The sequence below is a fragment of the Trichechus manatus genome, unplaced genomic scaffold (genome assembly GCF_000243295.1).
Source record: "Trichechus manatus latirostris isolate Lorelei unplaced genomic scaffold, TriManLat1.0 scaffold00152, whole genome shotgun sequence".
Classification (NCBI taxonomy): domain Eukaryota; kingdom Metazoa; phylum Chordata; class Mammalia; order Sirenia; family Trichechidae; genus Trichechus; species Trichechus manatus.
The window spans coordinates 1,735,116-1,741,006 of NW_004444088.1; the positions used below are offsets into that span (position 1 = coordinate 1,735,116).

Below are 5,891 nucleotides of genomic sequence, written 5' to 3' on the forward strand. Positions count from 1 at the left end.
CTTTGATTTCTTGACTCCTGCTTTAATGGCTGTTGATAACCTGTTGCCGTCGAGTCGATTCTGACTCCAAATAAAATGAAATCCTTGACAAATTATCATGAGGTTGCTTATATATTGTTCTAGTTGTGAGGATTTATGTTTTCTAATGTTGAGGTGTGATTCTTCCTGAAGGCTGTAGTCTTTGATCTACATCAGTTAGTGCTTCAAGTCCTCTTCCCTTTCAGCAAGCAAGGTTGTGTCATCTGCATGTCACAGGATGGTAATGAATCTTCCTCCAGTTCTGATGTCCCACTCTTGTTCATATGGTCCAGAATCTCGGATTGTTTGCTCAGCATATGGATTGAATAAGTATGGTGAAATGATACAACTCTGATGCACACCTTTCCTGATTACAAACCATGTAATATCCCTTTGTTCTATTTGAACAACTGTCCCTTCGTCTGTATACAGTTTCTGCATGAGCACAATTAAGTATCCTGGGATTCCCATTCTACAAAATGTTATCCATAATTTGTTATGATCCACTCAGTTGAAAGCCTTTGCATAGTCAGTAAAACACAGGTAAACATCTTTCTGGTATTCTCTGATTTTAGCGTAGATCCGTCTGACATCAGCCATGATATCCCTCGTTTCAAGTCATCTTCTGAATCCAGCTTGAATTTCTGGCACTTCCCTGTTGATATACTGCTGCAACTGTTTTTGAATGATACCTAGCAAAATTATACTTGTGTGTGATATTAATGATATTGTTAGATAATTTCTATATTCTGTTGCATCATCTTTCTTTGGAATGAGCATAAATATGGATCTGTTCCAGTCAGTTGGCCAGATAACTGTCTTCCAATTTTATTGGCATAAACAAGTGAGCACCTCCAGCATTTCATCCATTTGATGAACCATCTCAGTTAGTATTCCGTCACTTCCTAGAGCCTTGTTTTTCACCAATACTATGTTTACAGTTTAGAAACCCTGGTGGCGTAGTGGTTAAGAGCTATGGCTGCTAACCAAAAAGGTTGGCAGTTCGAATCCACCAGGAATTTCTTGGAAACTCTATGGGGCAGTTCTTCTCTGTCCTACAGGGTCACTGTGAGTCAGAATCTACTCGATGGCAACTTTTTTTTCTTTATGATTGCTGTTTGGAATTTTTCCTTCAATTCTATTGGTTCTTGATCATGTGCTACCTCCTGAAATGGTGCAGTGACTGTGTACTCCTTCTGTCTTCTTTGGATACTTCCTGTGTTGTTCAGTACTTTGCCCATAGACTTCTTCAGAATTGCAGCTCAAGGCTTGGATTTTTTCTTCAGTTCTTTCAGCTTGAGAAATACTGAGCGTGTTCTTTGTTTTCGATTTTCTAACTCCAGGTCTTTGCATGTTTCATTATAATACTTTATGTTGTGTTCTCAAGATACCCTTCGGAATCTTCTGTTCAGCTTTTTTACTTCATCCTTTCTTCCATTCACTTTAGCTACTCTACATTCAAGGGCATGTTTCAGAGTCTCTCTGACTTCCATTTTGGTCTTTTCTTTACTTCCTGTCATTTTAATGACCTTTTGGTTTCTTCACGCACAATGCCCTTGATGTCATCCCACAACACGTCTGGTCTTTGGTCATCAGCATTCAGTGTGTCAAATCTGTTCTTGAGATGGTCTTCAAATTCAGGTGTGATATTCTCAAGGTCGTATTTTGGCTCTCCTGGACTTGCTCTAATTTTCTCCGACTTCAACTTGAACTTGCTTATGAGCAATTGATTGTCTGTTCTGCAGCTGGCCCCTGGCCTTGTTCTGACTAATGATATTGAGCTTCTCCATCATCTCTTTCCACAGATGTAGTCGATTTGATTCCTGTGTTTTCCATCTGGTGAGGTTCACGTGTATAGTCAATTTTTATGTTGTTGAAAAATGGTATTTGCAATGAATAAGTCTTACAAAGTTCTATCATGCAATCTCCGTAGTCATTTCTATTAATTAAGTAATAATGTTAAAATAGGGTCTTTCTATTTTTTTTAATCTGGGAGCATTCACAGTGAAAGTATTTGTATCTCATTCACTATTTTCAATTAATCAAGGTGATGACTTCTTTTTCTGTTTATGTCATAATCAAGAAATATGCTCACCTGAATGGGTTACAACATTATGCAACATAGAAAGAAAACATTGAAATTCTTTAAAATATTTTATGTTCATATAGATTTAAACAGCTGACAATCTCTTTTTTCATATTATTTATTTGCTCCTTTCTCCAGTTTAGTGATTATAAAACTGAAATTCAAAGAGAATATGTCTTAGTCCAGAATATAAAGCAAAAAATGAAGCTACCTGCAAACCCATTATTTTTTACCCTAAATCAAGTTCTACTCTTCCTCTGATTTTTTTTCTTTTATGGATGAAAATAGATTTCTTTTTAAATTTGATATCTAATTTGTATTTAGTTATAACTTATGTAAAGGAGTGATGCTTCAGAAAATAAACAAGCCATACAAATTACTTCACAGAGATGACAGATTTATATGTTGTATATATATAAAATATCAAAACCCCAAACGCGTTGCCATTGAGTTGATTCTGACTCATGGCAATCCCATGTTTATATGTAAGGGCCCATATAGTAAATACATGAATGCAGAGGTAGTTATGATAAATAAGCTAGAAAAGATTTTATTTGACATAAAATAGTTAATGTTTAATCTGTAATTATTTGACTTGAGTGCATGTTGAGGCAACCAGGTTAACAGCATGATTGATTGACTATTAGGAGAGAAAAATGAGTTGATATGCAATAGTGAAATCTTAGTTACATAATATTAGGAATTTACTTAATATTAAGGGTACAGCTAATTGTATGGGAAGACAAAGTTCTGATTATAAAAAAGCGTTTGGCTTTATATTTTGCAGCTGGCTGAATCTAACAGCAGTGAAATGTATAAAGTTGTTATATCTTCCCTTTTGCCTTCATTCGTGACGTTTCAGACAGCTCTAATTGTGAATTTTTGGTTTAATAATGCAAACTTGATTGTAACGATGGACTGTGCCACTGTGCTAACAAAGACTTTTTACGGTGTTTGAAAGATAAGGCACCCAGCAATTCTTTCATAACGCACATTCTGCAAGGTCTTGGAGAGTAAGTGAAATGGCATCCAAGCAACACAATGTGGGTGTCGTGGGGCCAGATGTGGAGTGCCTTCTGGTCTTTCAGCTGTCATAGGATGATGCCATTTTCCTCACAAGTTAATTATTCACATGCCTAAGGCTCCCTCCTAAGGACAATCCTATAATTCTAAGAAAATAATTTTTTAAATGAAAATATCTGTGATTTAGACGCGGACATCAAAGTGTATTCTACCCTCATTAAGCAACGTTGCAATGATGGGAATCCTTCCTGTCTGGTTTACTGTGTGTTTAAAGGATAACGTTAACAAGGCTCCGAAGCTGATGAAAATTACTATAAAGTTAGTGATTTTTATTTTAAATAATTTATACCATTTAAGGAAATTTGGTTCCAGATAGATGAGAAAATTTAAAATGAAAATCTGATCTCCAAATATTGACAGCAAGGAAGAAAAAGCATCTTCTGCTAAGCAAACAGTTATGCTCACACTGGGAAATCTCTGACTCTGAATGAAATGTTCAGAAGTTAGAAAAAGAACCTTAACAGAGAAAGAATTAAATGGAGTAATCTGAATCTCTAACTATAGTGCAAGAGAGATCTTGGCTTGTGTAATACGTTAAGAATCAAGAAAATTGTGTTTTGGAAAAATTTCACCTATATTTTATTTACAGTTGGAAAAGTAAGATGCACATGGTTTTTTTTTTTTTTTTTGTGAAAAAATTTATATTTAGAATTAGCTAGCTGGATTCAGTTTAGATGATCCCAATTTTGTTAGCAACATCCAAAGCATCATAGTCAGGAGCCAGTCGAACATACGCCTTCTTCTCTCCATCAGGTCTGATCAAGGTGTTGACCTTGGCCACATCAATGTCATAGAGCTTCTTCACAGCCTGCTTGATCTGGTGCTTGTTGGCCTTGACGTCCACAATGAACACAAGTGTGTTATTATCTTATGTCTTCTTCAGGGCTGACTCAGTGGTCAGAGGGAACTTGATGATGGCAGAGTGGTCAAGCTTGTTTCTCCTGGGGGCGCTCTTCCGACGGTATTCGGGCTGCCTTCGCAGCCTCAGTGTCTTGGGCCCCCGGAAGGTGGGTGAAGTGCGGATCTTCTTTTCTTTGTGGCTGTGGACGCCTTTCAGCCCTGCCTTCTTGGCCTTCAATGCCTTTGCTTTGGCTTCCGTTTTGGGAGGGGCAGGGGCTTCCTTCTTCGCTTTCGGCGTAAAAAAAGCGCGCATGGTTTTTAATCATCCTTACACAAGACAAACACTTTACAATGAAGAAGAAACACAACCCTCTCCTGTTACAACTTTTCCAGATTACTTTACCCAGAGGTAAAACAAAAAGACCCTTCTTGCCCATCTGAGCGTCCATCCCTCTTCTGCTCCGGGCTGCAATTTCTCCACCACACTAGGAATCAACCACCTCTGTGCCCTTAGTGTTCTCCACAGTGAAAAGCAACTTTCTCGGCTCCATCAATCTCCCCCGAGTTTCCATTATTTCCCTTGACTTGGATTTGGGAACGGAAGCCATCAATATATGATGATTCACATTTTGTCAGGAAATCTAGAGGTCTTTCATTAACTCTATCAATAAATTTAAGGAGAACTTACTGGTTTATGATGTTTTCCTACGTATTGGAGAAGTGGATATATTTTTCCAGTTATTCGAGTTTCACTTCATTTTCCACACTAAGCCAAACATCAATAACAAGCCCACTGCCATCGAGTCCATTCTAATTCATAGACACAACCCCGCAAGATAGAGCTGAGCTGCCCTACTACGGTTTCCAGGCAAACGCTGACCTTTCGGTTAGCAATCAAGTGCTTAACCACTGCACCACCAGGGATCCTAGGTATGTAGAGTGTAAAACTTCTTTCTATCCTTGCAGTTTCTTTAGGGGATTACCTGTGATGCATCACTTTTGGGGTTTAATGCTTATTCAATAAAAAATAAAAGTAAAAACTTTTCTTCTGTTTTTATGAAGAGGTTTTTCTGGATTGGAAGCAGCTTTTGTTTTTAGTAACTCCTTCCCCCAACAAGACCTAGGAATAAAATTGAGTGAAAAGTGTGGCATGCTTTGTGGGTAGGGGCAGTTTTAAGGCTCTAAGGTGGGAAACATTTTGAGGGAAGAAAGAACAGAGACTTTCTCTTTTGTGTTTTGGGATATAGTCCTAAGGGATAACCTAGCTAGTAAGTTTTGCTGCAGTCATTTTAAAACTATGATGAGGGACGTGAAGAACACATTGAAGGCGGGAGAGCAGAAAGATGGAAAGTTCTGATGTACTTGACAATTCTGTTATGCCAAAGAATTAACCCTCTCTGAGAAAGCCTACTTTTTAATTTTGTATCATTTATCATAAAATGAAATCAAAACTTTATTGTCTAAGCCACTTTTAATCAAGAATTAAGTAATGCACTAGTGTAAGATGATTACTGCTACATCATTATATTTACCGAGAAATTTCTGTGTGCCAAATTTTGTGCTAATATCTTTACATGGATTATCTCATTTAATCTTCTTAGGTAAGATTATCATCCTCTTTTTCATATGTGAACAAACTGAGACTTAGGTAAAATAATGTGCTCAAGATCACACACCAAGTAAGTAACAAAAGACATCAAATATAAATAAACCTACTCTGAGTTTAAAGACAATTACATAAATTCCTCCTCTGGCTCTAGCTGAGATTCCTCAGCTCGTTTGCCTAGGTCGTCATCTATACCCGTCCACGGGTGGCACACATGGTTAAACACTAGCAGAAGGTCGGTGGTTTGAACCCACCCAG

At 37.5% G+C, this 5,891-nt stretch overlaps 1 pseudogene; it reads right to left on the reverse strand.

The window, feature by feature from the left end:
* Positions 1–3,833: 3,833 nt before the first annotated feature.
* On the reverse strand, positions 3,834–4,340 carry LOC101343543 (60S ribosomal protein L23a pseudogene; annotated as a pseudogene).
* Between the last annotated feature and the right edge of the window lie 1,551 nt (positions 4,341–5,891).